At 42.3% G+C, this 12,698-nt stretch overlaps 1 pseudogene; it reads left to right on the plus strand.

The window, feature by feature from the left end:
* Positions 1-4,598: 4,598 nt before the first annotated feature.
* LOC110498394 (WD repeat-containing protein 25-like) overlaps positions 4,599-12,698 on the plus strand; it is a 32,063-nt pseudogene continuing 23,963 nt past the window's right edge.

Raw genomic sequence — 12,698 nt, forward strand, 5'->3', positions numbered from 1 at the left:
AAAAAATAAACGGATTCGAATAACTAATCAACTTTAGAATTAATTTGTTTTATAAGTCCCTAAGGAAATAATAGTATCTCAAAGTAATGGTGCAATTTGAATTTGAATTTGAAACTGGTGTTTTTCATTCATTTTCTAATGAAATCCCACCGGTTTCGATCATTTCTAGTGAGATTGATCAGGCCTCATCAGAAAGTGAGGATACAGGGCATTCGACACCATTGGGGCGGCAGGGTAGCCTAGTGGTTAGAGCGTTGGACTAGTAACCGGAAGGTTGCGAGTTCAAACCCCCGAGCTGACAAGGTACAAATCTGTCGTTCTGCCCCTGAACAGGCAGTTAACCCACTGTTCCCAGGCTGTCATTGAAAATAAGAATTTGTTCTTAACTGACTTGCCTGGTTAAATAAAGGTAAAAAAAAAAAAAAAAAAAATTAAAATATTTCCTCTCCCTTTTCTTTCCATGACCTTCCGAAACCATTTAAAAACATTTCAAAACGTTTCCATCCTACTGCATACCCATTTTAAAACTGAATTGAAAATAAACAATCCGAAAACCCCTTTCCAGTAATCTTTTCAGTTTAACATGTTGCATTAGGTTAGTAAAATACAAAACTGTTATTTAACAAATGTAGACCCTTCAAAAAGTTGATGCTGTCTAATCAGCTTGACAGTCAATACTAATTTCATTCTACTTGTATTACTGGACACTGCTCCACGTAATGGAAACCAAGCCACAATAATCAAAAATTGTCAAAGAATGTTTCTCATACCTCTACTTCAAATGTCCCACTACCTCCTTGCTTTCAACCGCAGCTAATCTTTTTTTACAATCTCAATGCTCAATCTCTATACTCATCCTTTACCCTTGTATTGAAACCTCATATTTTCAAATGACTAAAATATCGCATCGTTAGAGTGCTATATAAAAAGGCACTAATAACATATTACCATTCAGATACTCATTACGTTTACACCAATCCTCCTTATCAATGACTATATTTTTATCACTAACCACAGCTTCAAACTCATTAAACATCTATTATTTTAAGATTAACCTGAAAATACATCAGCCAATTCTTAATCAAGCCAAACAATTCAAATTCAAAATTCTTCATTTCCAATTGACTGTCTTTTGTTACCTTCACTAGTCTACATCTCTTCCCTTAACTTAATCAGAGTTTGTTCTGACACTATAATAGGGAGAATTGTTGATCTACCATCAGCTGTTAGACAAACTGGAGCTGTCATTGGAATTAGCTGTGTTTGTCCTGAGAATCCTATATTTTTGGCATATTTTCCAGACATTGGGAGATGAGAGGCATAATTTGGACTTACACATGTGTAAGTGGCTCCAGTATCTGTCATCGTGGGTGTGCCTCTGTTCTCTCTTTGAACCTGCAGCATAGGTTCTTGATCAGCTGACCTTCCCCTGTAGGATTCTCCGGGCATCCCTAGTATCCCTGATTAGGCCCCGCCCATGGGTTCACAGGGCCCTGTGGTTGTCTCTGATTGTTTTGCCAACCACCACAATGTTCATAAACTAACTAAAACATTTTAAAGTTAATTTTAGGTTTAGTAACCTCTTTGCTAAATCATTGTTACCCCTCCCTTCTATAATACACACCTTCTATTAACTATTTTCCAAGGTTGGGCTACCCACTTCCCCGGATAATAATTCATTAGTCACGGCACTAATTATACCTTGTCTTAGAACCTATACTATACTATGTCTGCAAATGTATTACTGGAGAATACGGATGACTTAATGTCTTATTCTAGTAAATCACCTCAAATATCACTATTATTGATAACCCACGTTACCAAAATCATTCACAAAAAAAAGCTCAATTTTAGTCTCATCTGTCCAGAGTACCTTCTTCCATATGTTTGGGGAGTCCCCCACACATGCCTTTTGGTGAACACCAAATGTGTTTGCTTATTTTTTTTCTTTAAATGGCTTTTTCTGGCCACTCTTCTGTAAAACCCAGCTCTGTGGAGTGTACGGCTTAAAGTTGTCCTATGGACAGATACTCCAATCTCCACTGTGGAGCTTTGCAGCTCCTTCAGTGTTATCTTTGGTCTCTTTATTGCCTCTCTGATTACTGCCCTCCTTGCCTGGTCTGTGAGTTTTGGTGGGTGGCCCTCTCTTGGCAGGTTTGTTGTGGTGCCATATTCTTTCCAATTTTTTATAATGGATTTAATGGTGCTCTGTGGGATGTTCAAATTTTCTGATATTTTTTTATAACCCAACCCTGATCTATACTTCTCCACAACTTTGTCCCTGACCTGTTTGGAGAGCTCCTTGATCTTCATGGTGCTGCTTGCTTGCTTGCTTGCTTGCTTGCGCTGCTTGCTTGCGCTGCTTGCTTGCTTGCGCTGCTTGCTTGCTTGCTTGCTTGCGCTGCTTGCTTGCTTGCGCTGCTTGCTTGCTTGCGCTGCTTGCTTGCTTGCGCTGCTTGCTTGCTTGCTTGCGCTGCTTGCTTTGTGGTGTTGGAGACCCTGTGGCCTTTCAGAACAAGTTGATATATACTGAGATCATGTGACACTTAGATTGCACACAGGTGGACTTTATTTAACTAATTACGTGACTTCTGAAGGTAATTGGTTGCACCAGATCTTATTTAGAGGCTTCCTAACAAAGGGGTGAATTTTTTGAAACATTTTTTTTTTTTCATTTCACTTCACCAATTTGGACTATTTTGTGTATATCCATTACATGAAATCCAAATAAAATTCAATTTAAATTACAGATTGTAATGCAACAAAATAGGAAAAACGCCAAGGATGAATACCTTTTGCAAGGCACTGTATCATTTACACTCCCCTCTCCTAGTGCATGATCAAATGTGTCCTTCCTGCCAGGCCACACTTAAGTGACGTCCCAGGAAGGTTGTGCAATCCCTCCCCACCAAGGACAGGCAACTTTCACACCCACTTTCACACTTTTACTCACGTTTTTTCCTAAAACGACCTGCAAATTCAGCCCCTCCCGGATACACTTCCCCCAACACAAGTAGGCGTTATTATACAGGATTTTTCACCTACCAAAACAGACCTTTGCCAAATCGGGTCAAAGCGTTACCGTAGGCTACACACTCACCCAGGCAGACCTTCGCTAAATTGAGCCGAAGCGTCATTGTGAGTGCCCTACCCAATTCAGACCTCCGCTAAATCGAGTCAGAGCGTTATCGTAGGATTTTCCTATTCATTTGTGCTGACCATGCAGACAGACAGCCGCCACTCCAAAGTGAATCAAGCACACCAGCCAGCAGGGCAAACAGATGCACTGAACCAGACTGAATAAATTCTCCAGATGAGCTGCACAGCAAGCCTGATGAACTGAATGACTCATCCAACTCGGAGGCCAACATCATTTTAGAGAATTTGGCAGTACGTCCAACCGGCCTCACAACAGCGGACCATGTGCATGGTGTAGTGTGGGCTAGTGGTTTGCTGATGTCAACATTGTGAACAGAGTGCCCCATGGTGGCGGTGAGGTTAAGGTATGGGCAAGCATAAGCTACGCACAACAAACGCATTTACATTTTATCGGATGGCAATTTGAATGCGCAGAGATACCGTGAAGAGATCTTGTTGTGACATTCATCCGCCACCATCACCTCATGTTTCAGCATGATAATGCACAGCTCCATGGGGCAGAAGGTAGCCTAGTGGTTAGAGCGTTGGACTTGTAACCAGTAGGTTGCAAGATCAAATCCCCAAGGTAATAATCTGTCATTCTGCCCCTGAACAAGGCAGTTAACCCGCTGTCATTGAAAATAAGAATTTGTTTTTAACTGACTTTCCTAGTTAAATAAAGGTAAAATATATATTTTTTAAATGTCACAAGGATCTGTACAAAATTCCTGAGTGTACAAAACATTAGGAACACCTGCCTTATTGCGTTGCACCTCCCTTTGCCCTCAGAGCAGCCACAATTCGTCGGAGCATTTACAAGGTATCGAAAGCATTCCACAGGGATGCTGGCCCATGTTGACTCCAATGCTTCCCACAGTGGAGTCAAGTTGGCTGGATGTCCTTTGGGTGGTGGACCATTCTTGATACACACAGGAAACTGTTGAGGGTGAAGTGTTGCGTTTCTCGACACACTCAAACCGGTGTGCCTGTCACCTATTGCCATATCCCTTTTCAAAGGCTCTTAAATCCTTTTTTCTTGCCCTTTCACCCTCTGAATGGCACACATACACAATCCATATCTCAATTGTTTCTTAAGGCTTGAAAATCTGTATTTAACTTGTCTCCTCCCCTTCGTCTACACTGATTTGCAGTGAATTTAACGGGTGACATCAAAAGAGGATCATAGCTTTCACCTGGTCCGTTTATTTCATGGAAAGAACAGATGTTCCTAATGTTTTGTACCCTCTATAAAGAATAGATTTTAGACTGGTGTGCTATACTTCACTCCAGCAGGTGTCACTCTAATAGTGTCTCTTATTAAATTATTGCTTATCCAGTGTGGATGGAATTAGGGAGGGAATTGCAGATGGACAGAGTTTGTAGTAGGATTATTTGAAACGGTTCTATACCGGTCTCTGTGTTCTTTAATTGACATCGCACAAGGTTCTGGGGAAAGGACAATGACCTCACTAGTGGCCTATGAGGATTCTGACCAGGATGAGGAGGAGGACGAGGCGCTCCCTCCGCTTGCCAACTCTCCCATGGATGATATCAGGCCGTCCCAAAGAAACCAGAAATCATTGGGTTCTAACTTCCATGGACCATTACACAGCCCTCCACTACAAACAACTTGAATAGGACAATGCGTTGGTGGTGGTGGGACAGTGTTAGAACATCACAGGGAGAATTATCCCCCTCCGTTGGGTCTCTCAGCGATGGTGGATAGCAGTTCAAACTCAAAACCATACCCTACTCTCCAACTCCATGATCATGTTAATTCGACAACAGTGAGGAGGCATCAGGCTGCAGCACTTGGTGTCAGGCCATACATTCCCCAGAGGTTGGCCACACCAGGAGAGAGAGAAGAACCAACGTCTTTGGAAACCAACGTCATGTCTGACAGGTCCCCTGTCTCCAGGTTACTGACCATCTCCTAGTGTCTGCCTCCATGGACAAGACTGTCAAGGTAACTGTGAGGATAAGGATGATGACGATGGTAATGGATGTGGCAAAGTGTGTGTGTGTCTGTATCTGTCTGTCTGTGTGAGCGAGTGCTCCATGTTTTTGGTCATACGCGTGGTAGCATAAATCATAGCCGACACACGACATCATTTCAGACTTGTGTCAGTCCGAGGGGCAGGTAAGTGGGCAATCACAGTGTACAGGTTATCTGACATTCAATTGAAGTGGCTCAGTGGTAATCTGGATGATAACCCCCTTGCAGTGAGATGAAGACAGACAGAGACATGCTGCCTTTAGAAACACCTGTGTCACTGTCAGAACAATGTGTGTCAGGACCCATGGGCTACCCTTTCCTGCACTCCTCCATACCACATTTCACCAGGGTTGTATTCATTAGGCACCAAATGGAGGAAAACGGAATGAAACCTGGAAGGACTAGCTGAACTTTACCAATAAGAAAAATGTATTTCTGTTTCCTGTTGCAAAACATTTTTCTCCCGGCTTGTGCCATCAAACCCACAAACCCTTGTAACTTATCCAGAACACCACACGCCTGCCTGGTGTTCAACGTTCCCAAGTTCACCAATGCCACCCTGCTCCTCCCCACACTCCACTGGCTTTCAGTCAAAGCGCGCATCCACTACAAGACCATGGTACTTGCCTATGGAGCAGCAAGAGGACTGCCCCTCCCTACCTTCAGGCTATGCTCAAACCCTACACCACAACCCGAGCACTCCGTTCTGCCACCTCTGGTCTCTTAGCCCTCAAACCCCTACGGGAGGGCAGCTCCCGCTCTGCCCAGTCAACGCTCTTCTCTGTTCTGGCACCCCAATGGTGGAACCAGCTTCCCCCTGAAGCTAGGACAGCAGTCCCTGCCCATCTTCTGAAAATCGTCTGAAAACCTACCTCTTCAGAGAGTATCTTAAAAACTCCCTCAGCCCCTCCCCTTGGAAAGCCCTCCACCTTTCCCCCATTAAATAAAATGAATAAATAACACCCTTGCCTTCCGTTAACTAACACCCCCCCCCCTCCTACTATCACTGACTTTGCTGGTAGCTACCATACATATTCAAAAGTATGTGGACACCTGCTCGTCGAGCATTTCATTCCAGTGTCATGGGCATTAATATGGAGTTAGACCTTGCTGCTATAACAGCCTCCACTCTTCTGGGAAGGCTTTCCACTAGATGTTGGAACATTGCTGCAGAGACTTGCTTTCATTCAGCCACAAGAGCATTAGTAAGGTGGGGGACTGATGTTTGGCGATTAGGCCTGGCTCGCAGTCGGCGTTCCAATTCATCCCAAAGGTGTTCCATGGAGTTGAGGTCAGGGCTCTGTGCAGGCTAGTCAAGTTCTTCCACACCGATCTAAACAAATAATTTCTGTATGGACCTCGCTTTGTGCACAGGGGCATTGTCATACTGAAATAGGAAAAGGCCAACGAAGTTGGAAGCACAGAATCATCTAGAATGTCATTGTATGCTGTATAGCGTTAAGATTTCCCGCCACTGGAACTAAGGGGCCTAGCTCAAACCATGAAAAACAGCCCCAGACCATTATTCCTAATCCACCAAACTTTATAGTTGGCACTATGTAATCGGGCAGGTAGCGTTCTCCTGGCATCCGCCAAACCCAGATTCATTCATCGAACTGCCAGATGGTGAAGCTGATTCATCATTCCAGAGAATGCGTTTCCACTGCTCCAGAATGGCGGTGAGCTTTACACCACTCCAGACGATGCTTGGCATTGCGCATGGGGAGTGTGGCCTACTACTTTGTGGTTGAGCCATTGCTGTTCCTAGACGTTTCCACTTCAGAATAACAGCTAATTTGGTGGTTTGGTGGAGGAGGAAAAATGGTTTGAGGCTGTTTTTCATGGTTCGGGCTAGGCCCCTTAGTTCCAGTGAAGGGAAGTCTTAACGCTACAGTGTACAATGACATTCTAGACCATTCTGTACTTCCAGCTTTGTGGCAACAGTTTGGGGAAGGCCCGTTCCTGTTTCAGCATGACAATGCCCCCGTGCACAAAGCGAGGTCCATACAGAAATGGTTTGCTGAGATTGGTGTGGAAGAACTATAATCAAATCAAATTGTATTGGTCAACTACACATATTTAGCAGATGTTATTGTGGGTGTAGTGAAAAGCTTGTGTTCCTAGCTCCAACAGTGCAGTAGTACTGTATCTAACAGTGCAGTATTATCTAAAAAATGATTCACAACAATACACACAAATCTAAATGTAAAATAATGGAATTAAGATATATATAAATATTAGATTGATTAACAAAAAAATATATATGTATACAGTATATTTTTATTTTTTAGATTGGCCTGTACAGAGCCCTGACCTCAACACCATGGAACACCTTTGGGATGAATTGGAATGACAACTGCGAGCCAGGACTTATCGCCCGACATCAGTGCCCGACCTCACTAATGCTCTTGTGGCTGAATGGAAGCAAGTCTCCACAGCAATGTTACAACATCTAGTGGAAAGCCTTCCCAGAAAAGTGGAGGCTGTTATAGCAGCAAAGGCGGGACCAACTCCATATTAATGCCCATGATTCTGGAATGAGATATTTGACGAGCAGGTGTCAACATACTTTTGGTCGTGTAGTGTATGTGGTTGTCCCACCTAGGTAACTGTAAATCACTCTGGATAAGAGTGTCTGCTAAATTACTAAAATGCAAATGCAAATTGTATGAGAGCCCCAATGAATAAGACCCTGGAAGTCCAAAACCAGCTATCTATTCATCTTCTCAAAGGTCAAGTGCTGCAGGTGCAGACAACAAAATATTTCAATATTTAGATCCAGAGGAAATTGGGTCCCCCGCACAGTGCCAGAGAGCATTAGCTGCCTGCTATCCAATTGGCTCGGTATAATTAACAATTTAAATATTCATGATGAGTCTTTTCTATTCATTCAGGAGTACAAGTGTACCGCTGCAAGGCTCCCTCCTCCTCTGGCACCTGGCAAACTAGTTTAGAAACAGATGGCACGGCTTGTGAGGTATTCGTGTGTCTGTATCTCGGCATCAAATCAGTTAATGACACTATATTCATATTGGATTCCTTTATCCAATTATTTAAAGAAAACCTATTTGAGGATAGAAATGAATTTACTCAGATCAATATTTATTGTTCGTGTGATAAACGGTCTTAAATGGATCAATCTCACAAATTATTTGAATGGGGCATCCAATTGGAATATGCAATGTGTAAATATTGTAATGTTCATCCAATTAAACCCAAACAAAGACATGAGCCAAGCTGAGGAAGGCGGGACATGACTGTAGGGGACACAGGCAGTTGTGGAAAAAGTAAAGTAAAGTTGCCCTACTAGAGAATTACTTGAGGGAAAGTCAGCAAGTAAAATAGTACTTGAGTAAAAGTCTAAAAGTTTTTAGGTTTAAATATACTTAAGTATCAAAAGTAAAAGTAAAATAAAAATAATTTCTAATTCCTTATATTAAGCAAACCAGATGTTTTTTTTTTGTTGTATTTCCAGAAAGCCAGGGGCACACTCCAACACTCAGACATATTTTACAAATGAAGCATTCATGTTTAGTGATTCTGCAAGAGAAGAAGCAGTAGGGATGACCAGGGATTTTTTTATTGATAAGTGTTTGAATTAGACCATTTTCCTGTCCTGCTAAGCATTCAAAATGTAACAAATACTTTTGGTGACAGGGAAGAGTTATGTTTGTAGCTGTAGACAGTCACCATGGTTACAGTAGTTTTTTTTTTTTTTGCCAGTGTTTAGGTGGATAGCACGAATACCAATTGTATTTTCATTACTTAGAGCACATTAGGAGGCTGATTTTAAAGAATGAGTCATTTACAAGGACTTGAAGTGACCAGTAAAATGGAAAATGTTGCAAACCATCAAGCATTCATTCTCTACAGTACACATGTATACCTACTGTCAGAATGTATGCTTAAGATGGCAGTGTTTCTCTTACAAAGACTAGTATGCGACACTTCTTTAGATGTTACTGTTGCTGTTGTTCATGATAGGGATGGATATAGCGTTGTGTAGTTATTTTACTCCAGTTATTTTCTGCTCTATTTGTGTCTTAATTTTTGCTCAGGCATTCCCTCAAAATGTCCTTATTACGGCTTTAAATTTCCAAAATATTCCCATAAGGTTCTTGGGAATTCTGTTTGGAATAGCTTGTTCCTGGATTGACGTGTCACACATCCTGTTGACTCTCTCTCTCTGTGAAGTATGGGAGCTGTCATGCCTTTCTCGTTTTATGCTCCGTATAGTACAGTACTGTGTTCAATCGTGAAATAGAGGGAGACAGAACTGACTCATACTGTAGATCTTCACAGCCCCTCTGTGGGTGTGGATATGCTAGGGCATAGAAACTTCTCATCTTTCGTTTCGGCCTTCACACAAAGGAGACCAGCCACTCAACTTTAGAACATTGCCCAGGGAGATTAGACCAAAGGGACTGGCAGATGCCTCTGTTATTCTTATCCTTCTCCTTCAACCTCTCATCAACGAGCTGTTTTCACCCACAGGACTGCCGCTGACTGGATGTTTTTTGTTTGTCCATTCTCAGTAAACCCTTAGACACTCGCGTGTGTGTGAAAAGCCCAGAAGGCCGTCTGTTTCTGAGATACTGGAACCGGTGTGCCTGACAGCGACAATCATGCCACACTCAATGTCGCTTAGGTCACTTGTTTTGCCCATTCTAACGTTCAATCGAACAGTAACTGAATGCCTCAATGCCTGTCTGCCTGCTTTCTATCGCAAGCTACGGCCACGTGACTCACTGTAAAGAGGAGTGAACCATTTTCTCAAACGTGGTGGTGTACCTAATAAACTGAGTGTATATCAAGAGCAGTGTGATCCAGATGCAAAAAACATTAAAGGCTTTTACTAACATTATCAGATTTAGCAGCAGAAAAAAGTACATTGTAATAAAAAAATGCGGAAATAGCAAATCCCAACGTTAGAACATAAACTACTATAGACATAAATATGTAGGCTACATAATCCAATATACTGTATTCATCAACATAGATAATGAGAATTTCAAGAGAAGATAATAAAACATTCAATAAGCATGTTAAACATGATATACCCAAACTGTCCCTTTTAATGCAGGCCTGTCAGTTTGTGTTGCATATGTGTTTGTTTGTTTCCCAGCCAAAGTGAGAGGCGAATACAGAGGTTCAGATTGTCCTCTATCCACCTCTAAAGTAATCCACTGCCATCCTAAAGGACTGTGTGGCTCCCTGAGGCTTCCGATGTGGGAGCCAGTAAAGAGGATGTGAGATTGTCTGTGCTGTACACCAGCCCATGGATTTTACTCCGGTTTCTAGGTCGCTGCCAGCTAGCCAGATCATTATCTCAGCGTGATCCTACTAGGTGTGGATTTCCTCCATTAGCTTGATTGCCTTCATGTTGACATTCATTCACTCCGTCTGAAAAGAGCATGTCATTTTTTGGATCTCTTATGCAACTTGTAATAGATGTCACTCAACTGTGGATGTCAAACACCTTGTTAGTAGATGTTTCCTTTCAGATGCCTCAGGCTTAGTATCTTTGCTTTTCCTCTTGGTAAAAAAAAAATAACTGTGTGGAAAGGCATTAACGGCTGTGGCTAGCTTCAGTTCTCTTTAGGTATCGGCTCTTTGTGTGTTCTGAGTCCTGATTGCACTAGATGAGACGGTAGAGCACCTCAAGATGAAAAGAGACGGACAGGACTTATTAAACCAGTGGTCCTGTCATATCATCACAGGGTCTGCCTCTGGCTCACCTGCCCATGACAGCGAAGATCCATCACAAATAGCTCTGGCTGTCCACCAAAGCCGTTAATCTAGGAGGCAGACATGTTTTGTAGCTAGCTGTCCACCAAATGCCAAAGCCGTTGATCGAGGCAGACATGTTTTGTAGTTAGTTTGAGGGTTTGCTTGTGGACTTAATTTAGCATAAAACCCTTGAGCCAATGCGCTCTTGGAGGCAAATGCCTTTTGAAGATGCTTGCTCTACAGTGGATAGTTGTTTTAATATCCCTCCTGCATAAACATTATAGGTAGACTGAGCAATTTGACAGTTGGGGGCTAGCAACTTCCTCTTTAAGAAATCAACAACAACAAAATGGATGCTTCCAGAAAGGGCACATGTTACAATGTGCCAGTAGTGTCCATCTTGGCATATTTGAATCCTGTTGTTATTGTTTATGTTGATGATGATGTCTCTAAGCAGGAAGTTGCCCTGCTCTGTGTGATGTCATAGCCAAAAACGGGTGGTGCAGCTGTAAGGTGTTTACCCTCATCGTTCGAACAACAGAGTTTATTACCATTGTGAGTAGGCCTCTATGTGTTTCAGTGCTAAAATGGTTGTTACACCAGAGGAGGGAAAGAATATGTCCCAACTTGTTGAATAAAAGAACCGAGGCGATCCTTTTTAATGTAGGCCGATTTTATTTGAAGTGAAGAACTGCAAAAGAAACTAATGAGTATCAATGTATTATAGAGCATTTTTCTTTTCCCCCCATGTCATTTCTAGAGAAATTGTCCAGGCTCTGGTAACAAAGACTGAAAGCCCCCATATTGCTGATTATTTAGCCGTAGTGTGAATGCAACACCTTCTTAAAGAACATTAATTTTCTGATACAGAATAATGTGATGAAAAGCCTCTTTGTGCTCTCTCTGTGCCGTGGATGCGAATTCCCATTACAACTGATAAAGTGCCTGACTAATGTCTAATTAACCACTGCACTGTGTTCAAGGGTGTATTCACTAGGAACCAAACAGAACCAAACACTAAGAACCAAACGGTGAGAGCCCTACTTGAATTTGTCCAATAAGAAACTCTTGTTTTCGTAGGAAAATATGTTGCTACGGTGTTCACTAATGAATACACCCCATGTGCTACAGATTTGGGAATGTGCAGAGAGTGGGTGGTGCCTAATGGTATACTCCTCCCACTCACGGGCGGTGCGAGATGCCTGTTGGTTCCCCTGTGGGCGACGCCTCCTCACTGGCTTCTTTGACAACCCAGCCATGGTAACTGCAGTGGAGACAGGTGAGCAATGCTCTCTGTGGAACAATGGAAGTCACTGGTATTTTATATTAGTGGCAAAACATGCCTTATTCTAAAATTGATTCAACGTTTTTTCTCTCCGCAATCTACACATTATACCCCATAATGAAAAAGCATTTTAATACATTTTTTGCAAATGTATTAAAAATAAACAACAGAAATATCTTATCTAAATAAGTATTCAGACCCTTTGCTATGAGACTGGAAATTGAGCTCAGGTGCAGCCTGTTTCCATTGATCATCCTTGACATGTTTCTACAACTTGATTCGAGTCCTCCTGTGGTAAATTAAATTGGAAAGGCACACACCTGTCTAGATAAGGTCACACAGTTGACAGTGCATGTCAGAGCAAAAACCAAGCTATGAGGTCAACAGAATTGTCTGTAGAGCTACGAGACAGGATTGTGTCGAGGCACAGATTTGGGGATGGGTACCAAAACATTTATGTAGCATTGAAGGTCCCCAAGAAGTGGCCTCCATCATTCTTAAATGGAAGAAGTGTGGAACCACCATGACTTATCCAAGAGCTGGCCACCC

The sequence above is a fragment of the Oncorhynchus mykiss genome, chromosome 19, assembly GCF_057628025.1.
Source record: "Oncorhynchus mykiss isolate SJ-2025 chromosome 19, ASM5762802v1, whole genome shotgun sequence".
Lineage (NCBI taxonomy): Eukaryota > Metazoa > Chordata > Actinopteri > Salmoniformes > Salmonidae > Oncorhynchus > Oncorhynchus mykiss.